At 39.5% G+C, this 24,603-nt stretch overlaps 1 long non-coding RNA gene across 1 annotated transcript; it reads left to right on the top strand.

Moving 5' to 3' along the window:
- Positions 1–472: 472 nt before the first annotated feature.
- 4933412O06Rik (RIKEN cDNA 4933412O06 gene) lies at positions 473–21,439 on the top strand. Its single transcript, NR_045507.1, has 3 exons — positions 473–1,248; positions 6,422–6,525; positions 21,197–21,439. It is a non-coding gene; the product is annotated as an RIKEN cDNA 4933412O06 gene (long non-coding RNA).
- The last annotated feature ends 3,164 nt before the right edge of the window (positions 21,440–24,603 follow it).

Below are 24,603 nucleotides of genomic sequence, written 5' to 3'. Positions count from 1 at the left end.
AGTAGGTATATGGCTCTGAGGACACAAAGTCAGGATTCTACGAGGCTCTTGGAATGTTCTGGAAAAAGTTTTTCCTAGTAGAGTCAATGAGGGAAAGATACATTCAGCAGCCTGCTTGTAATGGTTAAAATATTCTTGAGCTAGTTCTTTCTACAAGTTATACACATTTCAAATCCCTATAGCTATTTTTGTTTAACTTTCTTAGACTTGATATACCTCCATTTTTATTTTCTTCCTACCAAGCCATTTAAAGGCATTTCTTAAATGAAAGAGTTCTGTCGGGTCTTCTGCCAAAAGGTTCTAAATTCTAGAATTTTGTTCCTCTCTTTTCCCCAGAAAACAAAAATTGTAGTTCATGTTCAACAAAATCTTAATTACATTAAAAAAAAAAAAAAAAAAAAAAAAAAAGGAATCTTTGCGGCATAGCCAAAGAGCAGCTGACCTCAGCGGTTGCCAGGCAACACTGTCCACATTCAAGCTCTGACTCAAAGAGGGTGCATGATGCAGCCCCGCACTGGAGCAGGAGCCGAGCAAGATACGTGCAGTGTGGCGGGCAGTATTGGCCAAGATCGGGCCTGAAGTGAACTTTGTGGCTTGAAGATTCCCGAGCAGCAGCAGTCCTTTTTGAGAAGTGGGATAATTTGTTTTTGGCAATACACTGTTTCTTTTTTCCGCGGGTGAGAAGAAAAAAAAAGTGTGGGAAAAAGCTTTGGAAATCTTGCAAGACCTCTTGGACATAGACTATGTGTTACAAAACATATTTTTGACGAGTTAAGTGTTAACCAACCAAAAACAGACAGATTGTCCTTCCCATGTTAGCTTCAAAATGCAGCAGGGGAAGCGACCATTACTGAACACCCTGTGAAGTTGCCGAACCCTGTCATTTTCAAAAGCTTGTCAAAAAGCCCAGAGCACAGAGGCCAGAACGGAGTTACTTGTCCCTTTCTGCAGGATGTGAGTGCAGCCTTCTGGGTGAGCGAGCCGGAGAGAAGAAGAAAGAAAGAAAGAAAAAAGAACAATACCAAATCAAAGGACTCCAACTGTCAGTGAAGGGTGGTCCAGAATAAAACTTTCAAAGGAGAAAAAGATTCATTTTAAACCATAATGAATTCTCTTTGTCATTGAAAATTCATCTAAAGACATATTCCATGACTACTTTTGACAGGCAATGATCTGAATATGTGATGTGCAGAGACATTATTTCTTGTCCTCCAAAAGCTCTTAAGGACTTCGGGAAGAAATGGATCTGTAAGCAGATAATTACAATACATTGTGATTTTATAAGAATTCAGGAAAACAAGAACAGAAGTGCTAATTCTACTGAGACCTGAGAAGATCTAGGAGAATTGTTGGGTCTTTTATTATTATTATTATTATTATTATTATTTTTTCCATTTTTTATTAGGTATTTAGCTCATTTACATTTCCAATGCTATACCAAAAGTCCCCCTTACCCACCCACCCCCACTCCCCTACCCACCCACTCCCCCCCTTTGGCCCTGGCGTTCCCCTGTACCGGGGCACACTAAGTCTGCGTGTCCAATGGGCCTCTCTTTCCAGTGATGGCCGACTAGGCCATCTTTTGATACATATGCAGCTAGAGTCAAGAGCTCAGGGGTACTGGTTAGTTCATAATGTTGTTCCACCTATAGGGTTGAAGATCCCTTTAGCTCCTTGGGTACTTTCTCTAGCTCCTCCATTGGGAGCCCTGTGATCCATCCATTAGCTGACTGTGAGCATCCACTTCTGTGTTTGCTAGGCCCCGGCATAGTCTCACAAGAGACAGCTACATCTGGGTCCTTTCGATAAAATCTTGCTAGTATATGCAATGGTGTCAGCGTTTGGATGCTGATTATGGGGTGGATCCCTGGATATGGCAGTCTCTACATGGTCCATCCTTTCATCTCAGCTCCAAACTTTGTTTCTGTAACTCCTTCCATGGGTGTTTTGTTCCCACTTCTAAGGAGGGGCATAGTGTCCACACTTCAGTCTTCATTTTTCTTGAGTTTCATGTGTTTAGGAAATTGTATCTTATATCGTGGGTATCCTAGGTTTTGGGCTAGTATCCACTTATCAGTGAGTACATATTATTATTTATTATTATTCACTTAAGTTTTAATTAACACATAAATTTTGAAAATGTATGGGGTTACCTGTGAAGTTCCTACACACAGTGTTCAGATCAGGATAAATATATGTATGTCCTCAAAGAGTTATCATTTCTGTGCCATGAAAACCTTCTCTTTCCTTTAATGTTGTGAAATAAGTGCACACGGATGTGTATGCCACTCTACAGTTCACTAGAAATCAGCTTCTCTGAGTGTGAACTTGGCTTCTACAAGGTCCTGGCACTAAATGTAGAATAGAAAAAAAAATTGGCAGTACTAGGTTTTATGAGCACTAAATGACCAAAAATTAACTCAAAGTCAATGTATTCGAAATCCAAGGTGTTTCTGGCAATGTTCCCATCACGTGACTTCCCTACAGCCTTGTTTCTGAGCTCACATGAACCCTGCATTGCCCACCTTGTAGCACCTCACATCAATGATCAATGCCTGAAAAACTCAGATTCCAGAAAACAATCAGATTATAAGTTGCTTTGCTTTTTACTGCACATACTTTCTCTTCTCTTGCAGAAACATAATTGTATATTTACGGAATCACACCAATATATCTATTACTTATATTGTATTAGAATGTTTGATTTTTAAAATCTTTGGGTACGGTTTCTTTAAAAATATTATTAAATTAATTCTAGCTTAGCATTAATGTCCCGCAACTTATGAAATGGTCTTAAATACACTGATATTATTTCTTACTAATGTATTTACAAAAAACACCATTCTCATCACAGACAAAGGGTGCCTTATGTCAAATAGTGTGATGGTTTGTATACACTTGGCCCAGGGAGAGGCACTATTAGAAGGTGTGGCCTTGTTGGAATAGGTGTGTCACTGTGGATATGGGCTTAAGACCCTTAACCTAGCTGCCTGGAAGTCAGTATTCTGCTACTAGCCTTCAGATGAGGATGTAGAACTCTTAGCTCCTTCTGCATCATGCCTGCCTGGGTGCTGCCATGTTCCTGCCTTGATGATACTGAACTTAACCTGTAAACCTGTAAGCCAGCCCCAGTTAAATGTTGTCCTTATAAGTGTTGCCTTGGTCATGGTGTCTCTCCACAAGAGTAAAACTGTAAGGCAAATAGCATCGGGTATCCAGTCAAGATTCAGTTCTTTATGTGAAAAAAAACCAAGGTATTTTCACCTCATCAATGTACAGATTTGCTTCTGACTTTAACAAATAGTAAAAATATGTGTGTGTCAAATAGTTGTTTTAAAACTAATTTCTTCATGATTTGTTATCAGTAACTGATTTGTATAACTAATTTATAGACATGGACACCTGAGCATCATATAAAAAATTCTCAAGAAAGAATTGTGAAGAAATATTAAAAATAAAAAAATAATAATAATAACCCTGTCATTGAACACCAGACCTGAACTCTTCTATCCAACTGCTGTACTGTACTACTGGTTCATTAGCCCCCTCCTTCTCTTTGCATCCCACACCCCTCCTGCCCCCTGGCACCCACTTTTTACCTTTCATCTATTGTGAGAGGGACTTTCTCAGATTGCACATAATTAAGAGTATAACAAGTGCGTCTCTGGCTCTTGTTTGTTTCACTCAACACAAGTTCCAGTTCTGTAAATGTTACTACTAATAACATGGTTTTATTTTTTTCTTACGGCTGAATGGTATTCAGTTGTGCTTAATGTACAATTCCTCTATTCATCTATTAGCTAATAAACATTTAAGTGTTTTCTCCGCCATGGCTCTCGTGAATAGGGCTGCCATCAGCACCAGAGTGCAGATATCTCTGATATTTCCTTTGGCTATAGGTTAAGCAGCGAAGTTGCTGGACAGAATTACTTAGGGTATTTTGAGGACTCTTCATTCAGTTTTCAACAATGCCTGCATTAAAATATACTTTCACCAACACTATATGAGTTCCTTTTTCTCTACATCTTTACTGCATTTGTGTTGGGGGGGGTGTTGTTTGTTTGTTTTGTGCTATGCTTTTTGTTTGTTTGTTTTTTGGGTTTTTTGGTTTGGTTTGGTTTGGTTTGGTTTGGTTTGGTTTGGTTTGGTTTGGTTTGGTTTGGTTTGGTTTGGTTTGATTTGGTTGGTTGGTTTGGTTTTTGTTTTCTTCTTGATGCAGCCACTCTGACTGGAGTAAAGAACATCTTCCTTGTGGGTTTTTGTTCCTGGTTTCATGGTGGTTGGTGACTTTGAGATTTGTTCATATAATGTCCTGCTGTTGTGTATCTCCTTATTGGAGATGCTTAAAACATCTGTTTTAAAATCAACTGCTGCCTGTCATTACACTGCTCAGTTGTTTGAGATCCTTATATATTCCAGTTGTTAGCACCTTGTCAAAGGTACAGCTTGTGGTACTTTCTCTCCTTCTGCAGCCTTATTTATTCTGTGAATTATTTCCTTTGCGCATGCAGAAAACTAGTACTCGTTGCTGATATTCTGTGAATTTTCTGTTTTATTTTGTTTGTTTCATTTTTATTGTTTTCATCACATGCCTTGCACATGCTAGGCACCACTAAACTCTACCCCAGAACTTTTATTTTTGAAATGTGTGTCTGTCTGCCATCTGTCTTTCTGTCTGTCTGTCTGTATCTGTGTTTGTGCCCGGGTTTGTGTCTGTATCTGTCTCTCTCTGTATGTATGCATGTTAGTTTTTAGATAGTTACTTACTATAGAACTCATTCTGACCTTAAAGTTTCTTGTTTAGTCCAGTATGATATCAAATTTAAGATTCTTCTGCCTCAGCATCCCAAATTTGAGGGATAAAGTTGTGCTAGTTTCCTTTCTGTTATTAGTACAAATACCATGAACAAAAGTAACTTAGGGGAAGAAATAATTTATTTCATTTATTTCAGGTCACAGTCTACCTACGAAGGAAGTCAAGGCAGGAATTCAATACAAGCCTGCCTGCTGTTCCACACAGCATTGCCTCTGGCCAAAGAACTCACCTGAGTCAGACAAAGTCAGGCTAGTACTATACATAGTAGCCTTGTCCTCCTGTATCACTTAACAATAAAGATAATCCCTCATAGATGTACTTGTAGGTCACTCTGATCTAGGCAAGTCTTCAACCCAGGTTTTCCTCTCCGGTGACTCCAGGCTGTATAAAGTGAACAATTAGAATTGTAAGACAAACATATACACCCCATATCATGCCACACTCTCTTTTATGTAAATCCACTTGTCTACTTTTTGTTGTTGTTGTTGTATTCTATGCTTTAGATGATTTTTTTTTAATGTTTTATCAGTTCCAAAAGTTTGGAAAGAATTCCCCTATGTTATCTCCAAGCTCTTTCCTAATTTCAGCTCATAGAATCTTAGATTTATGTCTTTGGTCCATTTTGACTTGTGTCAAATGCAGGAAATTAAGATGGGCTTGTGTCTTATTCTGAGGCATAAGAAGGTTCTCTATTTAGTACTATATTAATTAATTTTCTGTTGCTGTGATAAAATCTCATGGCCAAGGCAACTTATAGAAGGAAGAGTTTGAGCTTATGGTTCCAGAAAAATAAAAGTTCATCATAGGCAGGAGCCATGGACAGCAAGCAAGCATGGCAGTCAGAAAAAGAAGCCGAGAGTTCACACCCTCACACACAAGCACAGAGAAAAACAAGTAAACTAGAAATAGTATGGGTTACATCATGTCAAAGCCCAGCCCCACTGATATGCTTCCTCCAACAAGGACACACTGCCATCTCTCACAAAGAGTACTACCAAGTAAGAACAAACACTATAGCCTATGGAAGACTTCTCATTCAAACCATCACAGGTATGATGCTAGCTATAGACCTGATTATGTGGTCTTTAGGTACATTCCTCTGTGTCTAATTTCTTCAAAGTTTTGATCATGAAAGAATAATAAATTTTAAGACAAATGTTCTGATCTGGTGAGATGTTCACGTGGTTGTTGCTGACCATGTTGTTGATGTGACTTGTCATCTTTTTTTATATGTATAGATGGAACATCCTTGCATCTCTGGGATAAATTTTACATCCGAGATGACAGCCTTCTAAATGTTCAGCTTGCCAGTGTTTTGCTGAAGATTTAAATCTCTCTTCATTGAGCATAACTGTAGAATTTTGTTGTTGCTGTGTTATTTCTGATTTCTGTATTGGGGTAATGTTGTCTTCATAGAATGAATACAGTAGAATCCCCTCCTTTTCAATATTTTGAACTATGCCAAGATAATCTGGTATTGGATCTATTTTATGTATTTGATATTTGGTCATGGGCATTTCTTCACTCAAGGGCTTACTACTATTCTACTGCCTGAGTCTTGCTGCTCCTTGTTAGTATTTACTTCCAGTTTTCTTTATCTCTTAGGTTATGCTGGGATCAAGCCAGACCTTTGCACGTATTAGGTATGCACTGTTCCACTGAACTATACTCCCAACCCCAGGGTCCTATTTCTTCAAGATTCAGTGTTGGTAAGATGTATTTTCACTTTTCTTCTGGGTAATTCATTTTGTGGCAAATAGTTGTTTATAATGATCTCTAATAATCCCTGATCTGTCCATTATAATGTATCTTTTTCATCCAGCTTTACTTTATCTCCTTTTATTTTTCTTAGCTTCTCTAGCTAAGAAATTGTCAATATTTTATCTTCCAAATATGCAGCTTTTCCTTGCATTATTTAGTCTGTATTCTGTACATTTCTACTTCCTCTATTTTGATACAGTTGCTGACTTTAATAAGCTTGTCCCTTATAGCTGCTGTAGTATGCACTGCATTTCTCACTGTCCAGTGAGCTTTTGTATGCTGCATTTCTGTTTTATTTTTGTTTTCTCAAAATACTTTAAGTTCAGGTTAGATTCAACTCAAATAATCAAGTTCTGCGCTGTAAGTGTGCAGTGTTTTCAATTAGGGCTTGTCTTCAACCTCTGAGAGGCAAGCAAGGGCAACAGCAACATATATACTAGTTCATGAATTACTAGACCACCCTGCCCAATCACTAGAGAAGTGATCTTTTTCATGATGGGTATTGGGGATTTTCTTAGTCTATGATTCTTATGGAGAGCATAACTTGTCAGCCCAAGTGGCATAACTTCCTTTGGGAGGTGTGTGTGTGTGTGTGTGTGTGTGTGTGCGCGCGCGCGCACGCGTGTGTGTTTACACTAATATGCATTTTGTGTAATTTTAGGTAAATATAACGTTATTCCTTGAGGTGTTATCAAGCAACTTTGATTGTTTTTGTCCCTCCCTCCAACTCTCTTTCTTTATTGACTCCCTACCCATTCCAGGTTGGAATCCCCAACTCTGTATTCCTGCTTTTCTATATTCTGCTTCATATCAACCGTGTCCTTCTTAATTCCTCTTAAGCACTATCTGTATAGTGTCCCTTTATATTTCCTAGTTTCTACATTTACATCATGTTGTACACTCTGCTTTCATCTGAGGATTTGGAGCTAGAAGCCACAAATGAGAGAGAGTGTGCAGTGTCTCTCTATCCATGTCTGGGTTTCATCACTCAATATAATCTTTTCAAGGCTCTTCCATTCACTATAAATGCCATTATTTTGCTTTTCTTTACAGTTTAATAGTATTCCACTGTGTATATATGCCACATTTGCATTACCCATTCATCTGTTGAAGGACACTTAGGGTTCTTTGCCCCATCTCCTGGCAATTAAGACTAGCATGATGATATATATGATGTATATATTGCCAAGCAAGTGTCTGTGAAGCAGAACATCTAGTCCACTGAGAAATCACACACACACACACACACACACACACACACACACGCGCGCGCGCGCGCGCATAAATTTCTCCATATGGATTTCCAGCGTGGTTGTACCAGCTTGCATTTCTACTGAAAGTGAGTGAAGTTTCCTTTGCCCTACATCTTTCCAGCATTTGTTGTTAGTTGTTTTACCTTAGCCATTCTGACAAAGATAAGATGAAATCTCAGTTGTTTTAATTTGCATTTTCCTAACGCCCACAGACGATGAACACTTTTTGAGGTGTTTCTTAGGCACTTTTATTTTTATGAAGAACTCTCTATTTAGATCCTGAACACACACAATACCCCTTTTATTTCTGAAATGGCTCGTTTCCTTGACTGTTTTTTGCTGCTGCTGCTGGTGGTGGTTCATTTGTTTGTTTTTTTAATATACATTCTGAATATTAATCCTGTGTCAGGTGTATACCTGACAAAGATATCCTCCCGTTCTGTGAGTTTCTCCACGACTCACTTGGTTCTGTCCTTAGCAGTCTGGAAGAATCTTAACTTTACAAGGCTGCAGTTGTCAGTTGCTAACCTTTATTTATTAGCTCTGGAATTCTTGTTCACCAAGCCCTTTCCTACATCTATATCTTGTAGGATATCACCCATGTTTTCTTCTAGTACTGTTTGAAATTGAGATCTTTGATGCACTTGTATCCTATTTTTATGGAGAGTGATATAAATGGCTCTAATTTCACTCTTCTCTATGTGGATATACAATTTTCCCATCATCATCTGTTGAAAATTTTGTCCCTCTTTTCCATGTATGTTTCATTTTGTTTTATGTCCCTTGTCAATTTTTTTAGTGTACATTTCTTGCCCTTTGTCAAGTATCAGTGGCTGTTGTTATGAGTACTCATATTTGTGTCTCTTATTTTATTCCATTGCTCTGCATGCCTGTCGTGTGCCAGTCCCACACTTTTCTATTACTATGGCTCTATAAAGTGTCTGGAACGACAATCCTTCCAGTATACCCCCTCCCACTCCCCCCAGGATCGCTTGGCTACCCAGGGTCTCTCCTGGTTCCATATTAATTATAAGATTTTTTTTCTATTTCTGTGAAGAATGTTATGAGTATTCTGAATGGTATTGCATTTTATCTGTAAATTGCTTTTGATAGGTTAGTTATTAACCTAAAAGCCTCCTCTTGCAGTCTAGCTTCCATGGAATACTATGGAAGCTGCCAAGAGAGTGAGGCTATTAAGAATCCTACCCAGTTATGACACCGACAAAGCATAGCATGGATCAGCATAGTACAATATATGCAAAGGTACAATAAGTGGCACATGTTGGCAAGAACCAATAAATATCTAAGTCCATTCAGTAAGTGGAAAATCTAGCCTCATACTAGAAATCTAGCCAACTTCCTTTGGCTAGTGAAGTCTTGAATCTTAGAAGGGAATCTACTATTTGTGGGACAAAAATGGTATCCCACATCTGCTCGGGGCTAGGGCCACTGGGCAAGGCAGACTCGGGGAGTTTGACTACATGGACCCCAGGTTGCTGCCCAGTGGGGTCCTGCTCTGGGAGTGAGGAAGGCGCAGTCTGGGGTCCCCGCCACCTGCCAGAGTCTGGCTCTGACTCTCAGGTACCACAGACGCTTCTGGGTACCAAGGAAGATCCGGTTCTGGGGTCCCTGGGCTGCACAGAGGCCAGGGAGGACAGGTTCTCGCTCTCGAACATCCCAGAAGCCGCTGTATGATGCGGAAGAGCTGAGAACAGGTGGGGACCCCCGGGAGAACCCTGGCCCAGGGGCCAACCGGAAAAGGATAGGAGAGCTCTGGCAGGTTACTGCTGGGAGAAGAAAGTCTGGCTAGCTCAGGTGGCTAGCTCAGCAGGCTGCTTGGCTTGGCTGCTGGCAGCCATGGCTGAGATTGCAGAGAGGTCTCCAGGTGGGAGGTTAGACATGCAGTTCTCTTTAAGGAAAGACCTGCTCCTGATGAGAAGAGGCAGTCAGTGGTTTTAAGGTGTTTATTGTAGAGAAGCAGAGAGATGGAGAGAGGAGGGAAGTAGAGGCTGACCATGGCCATGTGGAGAGAGGCGGGAAGGGAAGGTGGAGAGCAGGGGAGCAAGGGAGCAAAAGAATAAGAAGTAAGAGATTAAGAGAGCGAGGAGGGGGCAAGCAGCTTCTTTTATAGTGGGCTGGGGCCATCCTGGCTATTGCCAGGTAACTGTGGAGGTGGAGTCCAGACAGAATACCAGGAGCCTGGGGCATTGCCTACATGACTGTTGACCACACACCTCTCTGCATGGGGCTGTGGGAGGCTGTAGTTGAGACAGGAGCTAGGGGCCCAGGAGGCCCTGCCATCCCTTTAGGGTCACTGGGGTTCAAGGCCCGTGTTCAACCAGGACCAGGCTGTCTGTACACAGCTCACCACCACACAACTACATTTTGCTAGGCCAGCATTCCAAACTACATTCTAAATCTTAATCTTATACACAAAGATAAATGTAGCTATTATCTCTCATAAAAGGAAACCACAAATGAACACAATGTAGAGATCAACAGATGTGGGTGAGTCTAGCCACAATGGATCCATCTGCAGAACAGCTCCTACATGTATAGCTCAGGAAACATCATGAAAGAGAGGAAGAAAGAATTTGAAAGCCAGAATACCAGGAAGTCATAATGTCATCTGGAAATGACTGCATTAAAAAAGAAAACTCTTCACTGATAAGTGGATATTAGCCCAGAAACTTAGGATACCCAAGATATAAGATACAACTTGCCAAACTCATGAAATTCAAGAAGAACGAAGACCAAAGTGTGGACACTTTACCCTTTCTTAGAAATGGGAACAAAACACCCATGGAAGGAGTTACAGAGACAAAATTTGGAGCTGTGATGAAAGGATGGACCATCTAGTGATTGCCATATGCAGGGATCTATCCCATAATCAGTTTCCAAATGCTGACACCATTGCATACACTAGCAAGATTTTGCTGAAAGGACCCAGATATAGCTCTCCCTTGTGAGACTATGCCGGGGCCTAGCAAACACAGAAGTGGATGATCACAGTCAGCTATTGGATGGGTCACACGGCCCCTAATGGAGGAGCTAGAGAAATTACCCAAGTTGCTAAAGGAAACTGCAACCCTATAGGTGGAACAACAATATGAACTAACCAGTACCCGGGAGCTCTTGTCTCTAGCTGCATATGTATCAAAAGATGGCCTAGTGGGCCATCACTGCAAAGAGAGGCCCATTGGACTTGCAAACTTTATATGCCCCAGTACAGGGGAACGCCAGGGCCAAAAAGGGGGAGTGGGTGGGTAGGGGACTAGGGGGGTGGGTATGGGGGACCTTTGGGATAGCGTTGAAAATGTAAACGAGGAAAATACCTAATAAAAAAAAGATGCAAAAAAAGAAAACTCTTAAATAATCACAATATTAGTAGATGTGCTAATGCAGAACAGAAAAAAAATTATAGAGGGTCTCACCTCTATATAAAAAAGCGTAGGCAAACAATGACTGCTGAGAGAGAATTAGCCATTCCCAGGAATAAGCCCCCTAATTAATTATCCAATACAAAGTAGTCAGCCCTGAAACAATAAAAACAACAAAAAACAGACCTAGCACGTTTTATTTACATATTTATACATACATATGCAAATATGAGTGTAACAATACTAATCAAAAAGATGAGTATATCAGTTTAAGAGTTAGGAGTGGACATTTATGGAGGTGGAGGGAGGGTACTTGTGGGGAGGCTGGAGAAGGAAAAGGAAGAAGAATGTGATTTAATTATATTTTATTTACAAATGTATAAATAAAAAATAAATGTTTTGTATTTCATTTTTAATTTTTTCCTCTATCTCATTGGTTGTTTAGAAATAAGTTTTGCTTTCTGGTTAGTTGAATAGCTACATGTAGAAGAAAAAACTAGATTCTTATTTCTCACCTTTCATAAAACTCCAAATGGATCAAGAATCTCAGTATGAAACTTGATACCCTGAACTTGAAAGAAAAAGTAGGAAATATATTTGAAATTTGTATCAGTTCCTCTTCTTTTGCTGCAATTAAAACATCATGACCAGGACAAGTTATAGAAGAAAGAGTTTATTTTGGCTAATGCTTCCAGAGGGATAAGTCCACCAGAGCAAGAAAGCAAGACAGCAAGCAGCAGGTATGGTGGCCAGTGTAGAGGGCCAAGAGCTCACAGCCTCAATCACAAGCACAAAGCAGAGAGGTAACTAAGAGTGGAAATAAGCTTTTGAACTCACAGCTCATCCCTAGTGATACCCTTCCAAGTAAGGCTGTGCCTCCTTGATCTTCCCCAATAACATTAACTGGAGACCATGAATCCACAAAGTCCAGAGGCTATAAGAAACATTTCTCTTTCAAACCATCACAAACTTTTAGACACATGAAAGGACTTTCTGACCAGGAACAAGTAGTGCAAGCATTGTGACTAATAATTAATAGTTTTCAAATTTTTCTTTTTGTTGTTACCTAATTTCATTTCATTACATGAAATTTTCTAATTTTGACATGAATGTTTCTTGTATTGATAAGAGTGAACTTAACCTATTAGAGAGAGTATACTATGAATATCTACTGTGCAGTCTCACAGCTTAAATGACGTCATGAGGTTATGGTTCTCTAAAATCCCTTGAAGTTTTTTAAGCTACAGGATCATCCATTGATTGGAGGAGTGAGTTTATTATTTATAATCTGAATTTGTTTGTGGCTATTTTTCAAAAAAAACTATATTCTATAAACTTGTGGTTATTATCCCCTTGTCAGAACTAGATGGTCTCTCAATCCAAGTTTCCTAGAGGCACTTGAAATAGTTGTGTGGATAAGTGCCAAAAAATGGAAGTCTGCACTTCAAATCCTGAAGCTAGGGAGAGTTTTAGATACTTGCTTAGGCATTGGCGCAGGACTTCATTGTGAAAGGACCATCCCCAGAATTCTACGTAACATATTGGTATCTACCTTTTCTTGCCATGTTTTAGAGATATGAAATTGTCTCTTCCTCTAAGAGTTAATCTAGTTGGACATATCAGTCACCTACCAAGTGATTGCCCCCCCCAGAAAACAAGTCTACCCTAAGCTGTGCTGAGGGGCATGGGGCTAATAATACATTAATTTGACAGTGTGGTTTCCCTTCCAGAGTCAGTGTATGCAATCACTCCAGGGTAGCCATGAGGCTTTGCCATAACTGTACATCTTTCTAAGACATAACTTTGTTTCTATTCTCTTCCATCTTCCAGATACTGTCTGGAGCAAGTGTGCCTCTTCTAGTAATTTGCTCTTCCTTACTACTACTGTAAGCCTCCTCCCCCCATCAAATGCTTCTCAGTTTGCCATGTGACTGACATTCTTGCCAGCTTAACTCAAGTAGCTTGGCCATTTTCCTCTTCCTCTTCTCCACTTTTTCATCTCCAGCTATTTGTGAGGGTTTTTTTTAAACACTACAGCAATGGTTCACAGCTTCCTTTGAATACATTTCTAAATTATTTTATTAGTAAGACTAAAAACATGAAGAACCTATGCTCATTCTCCTGTAACATGGAGTAATACCAGCCAGACTCCCAAATTTTTCAGGTAAAATGTCTTTCCCCCACTACATTATTGCTCCTCTGGTGTTGTCTGGAGTTGGTAAAAGAACAGGTTGGACAGTCTCATATCTATCAATATTGCAATATCCATCAAGGCCAGAGTACTGAGTCAGGGCCAATGTAAATTCAACCATGGCCTGCACCTGCGGTATAGTTATGGTCCAAGACCACAACAACCACTAAGACCACTATATATGATGCTAGCCAGAAAGAAGTCCTTCTCCATTGGACCACATTGCTCTTCCTAGCACTGAGATGGGTCTACAAGTTCTATACACAGTCTCTAGCCTGGCCAGAGGCCAACACACTCCACAGTGTCAACATTCTTTTGTCTAAGTTACAGACAAAGTCCTATGCTTGCTTCCTGTTTTAATCCAGCAGGATTGTTGTTTTATTCTTTACTACCTGGTGTTGGAGTCAGGCACTAGAGATATTCTCTTGACCACCTATACAAAACAAGTTCAGGGTTTGCCACCATTTAGCAGTGAGCTGGAGACAGGCATCTTAAGTGGCTAGCTGGTACTCAATTTCACTATGCAGGCCTGAAGTTAGGTTTTAAGTTCTAAAGTGTGGAATTTGTACACCCTCTCCCCCAAACAAGAAGTGTCTCCATAATGCTTTGCTGTGAGTAGGGGCAACTGTAATATATGTAAGCCTTTTCTACCTACTTTCTTCAATACATCTTTTATTATTATTATGTAATTTCACTTGTACCATGTTTTCTTTTCTCTGATGAAGATACATATTCAAATTGAAGTTTAATGGGGATAGTCTTCACCTCCCATCTTACTATAACTCAAATTACTGACATTGAAATGTGTGTCAAAAGATGTTTATGTATCCCAGGTGAAGTAAACAGTACATATAAAACTTTGGAATCAAGAAAGGTGGCAAAAGATGTGAAGGGAAGCCTTTGGTTAAATTATGATTCTTGCATGGCAAATTAAAAAATACAGTGCAATATTTATACTGGAATGCCAATCCTCACTTGAAGTCCTAAGGATGCTAATGCCTTCTGTGTCTAACAAGGGCATTAGCCAAAGACACAGGACAAAATTGACTTAGCAAAGATAAGCATGTTAGATATTCAACCAAGTTCTGTCTATCTGATTTATCTCATCCCACTTCAAAGCTAAAGGCACAAAAGTAGGTCATGGCCCTGAACCTGCAGTCCCCAACTGTGGTGGTCTGAATAAAAGGATGGCCCAGTAGACCTATAGGGAGTGGCACTATTAGGAAGTGTGTCCTGTTGACAGGCTTTAAGATCTCAGAAGCTCTAGCCAGGCCTAGTGACTCGCTGCCTCATCTTGCTTCCTGAAGATCTCAGTTCCTTCTCCAGCTCCATGTCTGCCTGCATGCCACTATGATGATAAAGAATTAAACCCATGGAATGTAAGCCAAGCTCCACTGTTTTTCTTTGTAAGAGTTGTCATGATCATAGTGTCTCTTCACAGCAATAGAAACCCTAACTAAGACATCATGGATTCAAGGAACAGCAGAATATTCCCTAACAGACCACAACTCAGATGTGACTATACCCTGGATTTAAGAGAATCCAGATTAAAATCCTCAAGCAATGTGGAACCAGAATTAAGACAATGATCAGCTGGAGTATGTTGTCAGAAGTGTTTGACTTTGTATACCTCTTAATGTCTGCTCCATTTTCCTTGTGTTTAAACCCAAATCTCATGCCAGTACTTCCAAAGATAAATGTTGGCTCACTTTACCACTTTATTTATTTCTTTTTGAAAACCTTGACTAAATTTCCTTTATCTGCGTTTACCATTACTTTCATTGGTGTTTTGGGTAGGATGGCCAATCCTGGCTTGTCACAGCTACTAAAGAGGGTATTTTGTCCTAAAATTCCAGTTATAGTAGGTATGGGGGAGCATGCTTTTCAGGTTTATTTTAAAATATATAGTTAAATGGATGTTATAAATTAAAAGTAAACACTAAGATTAAAAATGTAATCCACATATTCCAGCATAATAGTTTAAGAAAAATATATTTAACCAAAACAATACAAAGAAACAAAAACTTTGGCATAGCTAGCGAGGAACAGAGGGCACACCTGTAATTCCAGATTCTCAGGAGGAGAAACAGAATAATATGTTCAAGGCCAGCCTAGAAAACTTAGAAAAACCCTCTCTAAAAAATAAAATGTATTTTAAAAGAGGTAGGAGGCTCAGGGGAAAGGTCAAAGGTAGAATACTTGCCTCTCATGTAACTGACTCTGGGCTCAATTGCTTAATATGAAAAACACATCAAACAAAAACACATGGATTTGGCCATGTATGGCTGTGACTTCTGTGCACACCAGGCTGCAGGCTGAGGCAGAACAGTGAATTATTTTTTTGACTGAAGTTATAGTATAAAATTCAGTCTCAAAACAAAACAAAACAAAAAACAAGCAACAACAACAACAAAACGTTATTTTCAACAGATCACAAAAGGAGAAAAAAGACTAAAAACAAAATGTTACAGAACGTATAGAGGCATATATCATTTACCATAATAAACATATGCAGGTTATCTTTAACTATTTAAAATCCGTCGGAAATTAGAATATGAGATGAGTAAAATAGCATTCATGATACAACTTTTAAAATATGCTCCTAAATCTTAATACACAGGAATATTGAAATTATTCTGTAAAATGTATTCTGTAAAATCACAATTCAAAACAAGGTGATGCATACTACTAGTATCAGACATAATTTGCATCACAGCAAAGCATATATAATGGACATGACATAATCACAGTGGAGCAATAATTATGAGTTTGGTAGTTATACCAATTTGCATGTGTTCTACCAAAATGATTTAAAATACAGAAATTTTAAATTAACAAAACAACAAATAATGAAGAACTTAGCATGATTATATTGGAAGCTGAATTTAAACTTCAAAATCACCAGGCAGAAGAGAGACTCATTGAGCAATTATGTAGTGGATATCAAGAAATCTAATATCCCAAATTTATCTTATTGGGAGTCCTGTAGTCAACATATATAGAACACTTTTAAGAGAAAAATAATTCTCAGAACTTTTAAATGGCAAATGAATGTTCTTTGGGATATTTCTGTTAAACATATGTTTTCGCCTGCTTTTCCCTGGGTTGCATGCTCTATGACTTATGTCTTCCATGTGTCTACTGCAGAGTCATCCGCCCATCAGAGGGTGTCTGCCATGGCTGTGATTCGAGACTGATGCATCTCCTGGGAACATCCCAACTTGACCTATGTCTTCCTCTTCAGTGTTTGAAGAGTCATTAGGAGTAGATTAAGTCACCCTGATGTGAAGTGAATTTAAACTTGTGGCTTGGAGCTCAGACATGTTCACTTTTAAGTTTTATGAAGGAAAGTTTCCCTGTGAGTCTTTTAGACTGCATTTAGAGCAAGATGTATGAGTCCAACAATTACTTGTCTCTTTGGAAGTCTGAGATATAGCACAAGGAATGCAGTTCACTAAATCCAAAGAATATGGACATTCCTTCTAATATTATACCCTCTAATATTATCACCACATTAGCCTTCTATGGTCTTTCTCAAGCATAGTGTAATTACCACAGTTGGCCTGGGGAAATGTGCCCTCTGACTTAAGTCAATTACTCTAGGCCTCTATTACCCGGCTGGGATGTTTCCTGTTTTTACTTTCCCAGTGACATAGAAAAATTAATATGCTGACTTTGGAAATGACAGAAATACTATAGGCTTATGCTAAGCTGATAACTCATCATACCATGACAGCCGTAGAAACTACTGATGTCCACATATCCTTTATGTCTGCCAGTCTCTTGACTAACCTGGTTTCATTTGATATGACCAAAATCTTATAGTCAGGAAAAGAACTTTTGCCTGAATTTAAGAAGTTTGGGACTAAGGAATTAAAAGTGACACCTAGAAAACCACATAGCTGCATGGAAAATGTATCAAATCACAGCTTTTCTAAGTCGAATGTCACTGCTTCCTAGCTACCTCAGTAGTCTAATTCAAATTTGATTACCAGGCAGAGGTACATGGAGTTCTGTGGGAACATATTTCACTGCTCTGGGCCATCTTGACCATACCTGGATGTACCCAAATTACTTATTTGGCAACGAGAAAAATCTCCAGAGCCTGACAGCCTGGGTTTCGATTCTGACTTATAACTCAATATAAACTTTGCAATCCTGAAAAAAGTTTCTTAACTGCTCTGTGCTACAGATTCTTTGGCTATAAAAGGAGAAGGTGAATTTTACCCCAGGTTATTGTAGGAATTTAGACCGCTACTATACATTCAAAATATAAAGAATAGCCTGGCATGTATCAATGGGTCAAGAAAGTTTTGTTGCTAGAACATTGTCATTAAAGGAGTATACTAGGATTGTTGGAGGTGAGGTCAGTGTTTAATTGTTGGGACCTAAATAACATATACATTGTATGATATAAAGTAAAAGAAAACACTCCTATTTGAGAATGTGCAGAGGACGATATACTTATCACAACTAATGTTGAAAAGACATTGTCAGTTCACAATGCCACATTTTCCAGAGGTAGGAAGATCAACACTTCAGCCATAGTGGATTTTCTCCAAACTCAGTTTTCCCCCTTTCCTGTAGCCAGCTCACTAATTCCCTCATATTATTACTTTCCTGTCTTCTGTTTGAGATCCCTTTTGGAAAAGAATGAAGTGAGTGAATGAAGTATTGAAAGCTTAATGTCAGTAACAACAGACATCACTCAACTACTAAACCCAAATATCTTATCTCTTTCCTCCTTACACCAGCTACTTCCAATAAATCTACAGTATCCTCTGGATCAAGTTCTGCACTTACTTGTGTACAATGTATAGAAGTGGTCAGCATGTGTCAACTAAAGTCAACAAGAAACCCTGGATAATTTGTTCTGTCTCAATTATCTGCAGACAATCTTAAGTTGTGAGCATCCCTTTGTGCTTTTGCTGGTTTTGTTTTGCTTCTTTGTATGAAAGTCCCTTCCTCTACCTGTGATGTCAGACTTGCTGTCAGACTCTTCCAGTTTCCCCTCATCAGTACTTATCACTGTCATGTAAGGCTGCCTTACACGAATACTGTAGTGGGTAGAGGATAATTTGTTTCTCCCTTTAATTTTAACTTTTCTGTAGATTTAGGTTCAGGTGCCTATATTTTAAGACATATTAATAGAAGTATCCAAAGATGTGACTGGAGAGCTTAGGGTATAACATAGTGCTTCTGATATGGCACATTAAATACCATGATGCAGTGTTTGCATTGTGACTCCAATCCTCGGGTAAAGATCAAAGGATGCTAATGCCATGTCCTTAAAGAGGTGTGCTGTTGCACACTGCATCTAACAAGGTGAAAACTTAATGTCCAAAAACACAGCAGAGAAAGACACAGACATAAAAAGAAAGCAATGGATGAGCTTAGAGACCTGGAAGATAATTTAAACAACATGTTGGAAAGAAGTTTCATTAAAGTGGCTGAAAGAATACTAATAGAATTAGAAGAAATGGTCACAGAAATGAGGACCAGCATATGTAGATCAGGCATGGATTCCAAATACCAAAAAGGATGAATGAATTCCTCTCATAAGCCTCAGTGTCATTATGACATATTAACACAGTAAAGCTAGATGAAGAAAAAAGAAATCTCAGACTTTCTGAGGCTCATGGAGACAGACAATCACTTTCCTAAATCTTCAAACAAGAAGGGAGAGCAGTAATGTGCTTGCAGACAATACCCAAACAAACTGTTGCTAATGAATGAGAGAAAATAATAGCATTTTTCAAATGTATGAAGACTTGGGAACTTGCCCATCCATAGAAGTTCCCACACAATCCATACAGGACTGTATATCTGAAAGAAGAAAACAATAAAGATATTGGCATAAAATGTAATAAATAAAACTGATCATACAATCTTCTTAAATGTTCATTTTAACTTTGTTTTGCTTATTGTTTCATTTTAATTTATTATGGGCATAGTCTTTGGACTGCAAAATACTAATTTTTTATTTGGACATTTTATACAATATATTTTGATCATCTTCTTTCCTCTCTACCAATTCCTCTCAGGTCTTTCCCCCTCTCCCCTCTCTCTCCAAAGAACACACACACACACACACACACACACACACACACACACATTTTATATTGATCAAGTATTTCTGGGCATGATTCCTACCCTGCACTGTGGCTCATATACCCAGTTAGACTGTATTGGAGAAAATTGATTTCTCTGCTAGTAGGTAGCAACTGCAAATAGCCTCTTAGTTACAGATGGGATTTTGTGTCCATGTCCCTTTCTTGGTGCTTGGATTTTGTCTGGTTTGAACCTGTGCAGGACTTGTGCATACTGCCACAGTCTCTATGAGTTTATATGACCATCAGGACCACTAAGTCTAGAAGACACTGCTCCCTTGGAAGTATTTACCACCTCTGGCAATGACAACCTTTCTTCCTCCTCTTACACATCAAACTCTAAGGTGGGTATTGATGAAGACATCCCATTTTGGGTTGAATGTTCCAAAGTTTCTCACTCTCTGAACATTATCTAGTTGGAGGTCTCTGTGCTATCCTCTACTGTAAGAAACAGCTTCTCTGATGAGGGGTGAGAAATGCTCTGACCTTGATAGCATCAAGCTTGGAAATATGTTTTATGAATTCCAGATGAGAATAACCTAATTCGTGGTCACCTACCTTCTAACTGATGCTCTACCTTTTATAGAAAGCCTCCCTTTTCCTCTCTCCAAAATGTATACCAAACCCAAGACACTAGGGTACATACCCCATACACCAGGGTCTGGGCCATTTGAATGTTTGGTTAATGGCTGGTGGCTGCTTGGAAAGGATCTGGAGGTATGGCCTTGCTGGAGGAACTATGTCCCTCTGGGAGATTTCAAAAGACATATTTTATTGTGAGTTAGTTCCTCTTCCTCCTGCTAGTGATTCAAGGTTTGAGCTTTCTCTGCTCTAAAGCCCTACTGCCTCCTGTCTCTGCTGTACCATAATGAGACTCTAACCTCCTGAAAGCCAAAAAACTCTTTCTTCTGGAAGTTACCTCGGTTATGTTGTCTTATCACAGCAGTAGAAAAATGAACTAATGCAGATACAATAGCTATCCCCTATATCTGAGAACCAAACATCTTAAAGCCTTGGTTTCTAAACAAAAACCTAATCTATTGTGATATATATAAGTGTGTATATATGTGTATATATGTACAATTTAGATATTAGATTCTGCATTAATACTTTTTTCAAGAAAAGAGTGAGAGCTTATAATACATAAAGAACACATTTCCCCTCATCTGCAACCCATGTTCTACACAGCTGAAACTTCTCACCAGCAACTTAACTTTAGGAAGGCCCTTTTCTCCCTGCTCTCACTTTCCATTGAAGTTTCTTTCTTCCTCAACCCACATCTACTATAGACAACCTTCCTCTGCTTAGCAAGCATCTTCTATGCTTCATCATCTACTCATAGGAGAAGTATTTACCTTACCTTCCAGATTTAATATCAGCCTACATAAATATATTCTTCCCCCAGGCCTCTGATCTCCCAGAGGAATGTCTACTCACATCCTGAATTCTCCCAACCCCTTCAGCACTGTGAACACCCTCACAGAACTTTTATAACAAGCTGGAAACCTTGTGGTTTTTTGTTTTTTGTTTTCATCACGATTGATATATGCGTATGTGTCTGGCAGGTTTATTAACAGCAGATTTTAGATGCTAAGATAAAGTTTACATAATTGGGACACTCGGCAGATTAAAATATAGACAGGAAGTTTGCTGGAATGATAACCATCCTCCTCCTACTTCCACAGGGATGTGATATGAAGAGCAAGAAGATGACAGGATGTGAGGCACAAATGTGGAGGCTACAAGGATCCCTGATTGAAGCATCTCCTCCCACCCTCACTCCTCAGCACCAACTCTGCATCACGGATAACTGCAGGACCCCTCTGGGAGGGTCAGGAATGCCTCTGAATGAGTCATGCTTGAAGACTAATAGTCTAGTAGAAAAGAGGCCAAATTAATGTAGCTCATTAAAGTACTTTGTCGAATGCTAAAATGTGCTACCAACTGAGAATATTTTCTCAGATGCTGCTGAAGAATGGGAAGAATGCCAAAAGTCAGCCCTGCTCAAATTAAGGGCTGAGATGCTGCAGGCTACCCCAAGACTGGGGACAAACCAAAGAGCCCATGTCACTCATTGCCATTTTTACCATGAACTCTCAACACAGTTTTATAGAGTTTGTGGTCCAAGACTTTAGTAGGCAACAGAGGATCTCCTCAATTTTTCTGCATTTTTATGTGTATATCTATAAATCAAATTGAAAATTCTGAGCAGATGCAGGTTCTCTCTTAACCCAACTATTTCATGAAGCTAGCCCACTGTACACTTTCCAAACTCTGTCCTAAGTCTTCAAATACTCAAGAACCCTCCTTAGATGACATATCAACCTCCTTCCCCTTTTAACCAATGAATGATATAACCATTGAAATGGTATGGATTGTTTTAAGCCTTTGGTATTTGCTGAAAAGAACAGTTCAAGGTAACAGAGTTTGGCTTATAAGGAGAAAAGTGAACCCAAAGTATCCCAGCTGCTTCCTTTTTTAAAATGTATATAACATGTATTTGTGTGTATGTGTGTGTTGAGTTGGGTCTCTGTGGGGGCATGGTGTGTGTACCACAGTTTGCATGAAGAAAGAGAACAGTTTGCAAGTGTTTGTTCTTTCCTTCCACCATGTGGGTTACAGGGATCAAACTCAGATGTCAGGCTTGGTGGCAAGTCCCTTTTCCCATAGAACCATCTTGCTGGCACAGACCAGCTACCTTCTTGTTAAAGCTGCATGTATGTAACATTATGTATCTTATCACCTTGTTGTAATAAAATACACAGACAAAAGCAATGGAGAAAGGGCTTACTTTGGCTCCAGGGCATTCTCCAGAAACTTGAGGCAGCTGGTTGCCTTGTAGCCACAGTCAGGCAAGCAGAGAGAGATGGATGCCCACACTTGGCAAGCTTCTCCCTTTTTATGTGGTCTAGGAACCAGGACATGGTGTCATACGAGTCTAAATAGAGGTATATGGTGGATTTTATCACCCAAACTTAAGCTAAAGCATGCCCAAAGACGATCATAATCTGAAAAAAAATCTTGACAGTGTGTTTGGAGGCTTGTCTTCTGGGTGAATCTGTCAGCATTGGAGGACAGAGACACTTCATATTATCACCCACAGAAACCCAAGGATGTCCCCTAGACTACTACGGATCTCATCCCAAACCAGATCATGAGTTGTTGCTCTGATGAAGAAAAAAATGCAAGAGCTAGCCTGTTTATGCCATAGACATGAGCTCTATGAAGATAGTATAGCATAGGCTTAGACATAAGAGGTAGCAAAAGAGAAGCACTCAAAAGAAAATGAGACACACAACAAGATCACGAGAGTAGGGCTTTCAAAGAAGAACCATAGTTCATTAATTTTTATAGTAATTATATATCAGATTCCGTAAAGGATGACTAATGTTTCAAACTCCAAAGTCCAGGTATTATCTAAGACTTAAGTCAGTATCAACACAGTCAGCTGCAGGGAAAATGTTCAGCACCTGGGACTTACAACAGACACCTGAGGACTCCAAAGGCATTTGGTAGTGCCATCCCCCCAGCGTTGCTGTTTGCTACATAGACAATATCTCTCTTGATTCAGTTCCTTTCCATGCAGATAGCTTTTCTTCCATACGAGTCCTGTGCGGGAATCACTAAGATTCTTGAGTCTCTGTTCTAAATTAGGCTTCACCTTCACACCACACATTGTCCTCTCGGGGCTTCCTTCTGGGACTCTACTGCTGCCCTACTTTGCCTATCCTTGAATGATTTATAACATGGTGGCCCACGACTCCCTCAGTCTTGCATCTTTTATGTCTGTGACACAGGAACCATGTGGACAACTCTACCAAGTTTACTGATTCCTTGAGATGTTGCCTGCCCCCCTTGGCTGACTTTCTGTGTGCTGAGCCCAGGGAAACACTGTCCTAGGCAGTCGTTGCTGAAGACCAGTGAATTCCCTTAGCTGCATTCTCAGCTCAAGCTCTTTCATTTCAAACAAGTGTAGGTTTTACACAAGTTAGAGCTGCGAGTGAGCAGCCTTTCCTTGGGACCTCTAAGGGCAGGACGTTTCTCGCTGGCAGTTATAGCCTGTCTCTTAGCACACACCTGCGGGTAGTTTAACTTGCTCTAGCTCTTTCCTTCTTCTACAAGCCACACATTGTTCATGTTTCTGTCCAACTTTTGGCTTTTTGTTGTTGTTGTTATTGTTGTTGTTCAGTGTAGACCTAGATAAATGCAGTAAAAGGAGCCATACCACTGCCTGAATGATCATCTGTGTTGAAATTTCCTCTGCCAAACAAATTACTCTGTTATCCTTAAATTCACTTTCTCTCAAGTTCTCAGGACACAGGTGGAATGAAGATTATTGGCCAAAGTATCAAACAAGAGCCCTGTACTAATTCCTGATAGATTCCTTGTTCCCCTCTGACCTGAGTGGTCACTATCTGCACTCACATCAGTCTTGTCTTTCAGACTTCCACCAGAATGTCCTCTTAAGCCCTGTTCTAAATTTTGTGGAGCTAATATAGCCTGAAGTTCAAAATTCTTCCATATACCAGCTACAGAACACTTTCAAAAGCCGAAGAACCACATAATCAGGTCAATTGGGGCAATGGCCCCATTTCTTGGTGCCAGTTCTCTTAGTTTCTTGTCTTGTTACTATGATAATATCCTAACTAAATCAACTTGAAGTAGAAATGGCTTGCTGTGGCTCACAGTTCTAGGATAATATCCATCCTGTGGACTTTGTGGCAGGAGTTTGGGGCATCTTGTCATGCTACATCCACAGTCAGAGAGCAGAGAGAGCTGGGAGTTCGTGTTCAGCCATGGTCCTTGTTTTTATTCAGTTCAGGCCCCAAGCCCAAGGAATTAGGCCACTGTTCTTTAGGATGGATCTTCCTGCTTAGATTAAGGTGATGAAGGTAACCCTTCAAATACATGCCCCAAATCTCGCAGACTAAAAACAATCCCTCACAAGTGTATCTGGAGACTTGTCACTTAGGTGACTCTAGACCCTGTCAAGTTGACAATTTACATTAACTATCACACTGAGAAAATGAGTTTCACTTTCTTGTCTAGAAAAAAGCAATGTTGGTATTTATTTATTGAGTAGATAATAATA

Source organism: Mus musculus, chromosome 13, assembly GCF_000001635.26.
Source record: "Mus musculus strain C57BL/6J chromosome 13, GRCm38.p6 C57BL/6J".
Lineage (NCBI taxonomy): Eukaryota > Metazoa > Chordata > Mammalia > Rodentia > Muridae > Mus > Mus musculus.
Note: the sequence above shows the minus strand (reverse complement) of the source record. Positions and strands in the feature narration are given on the sequence as shown.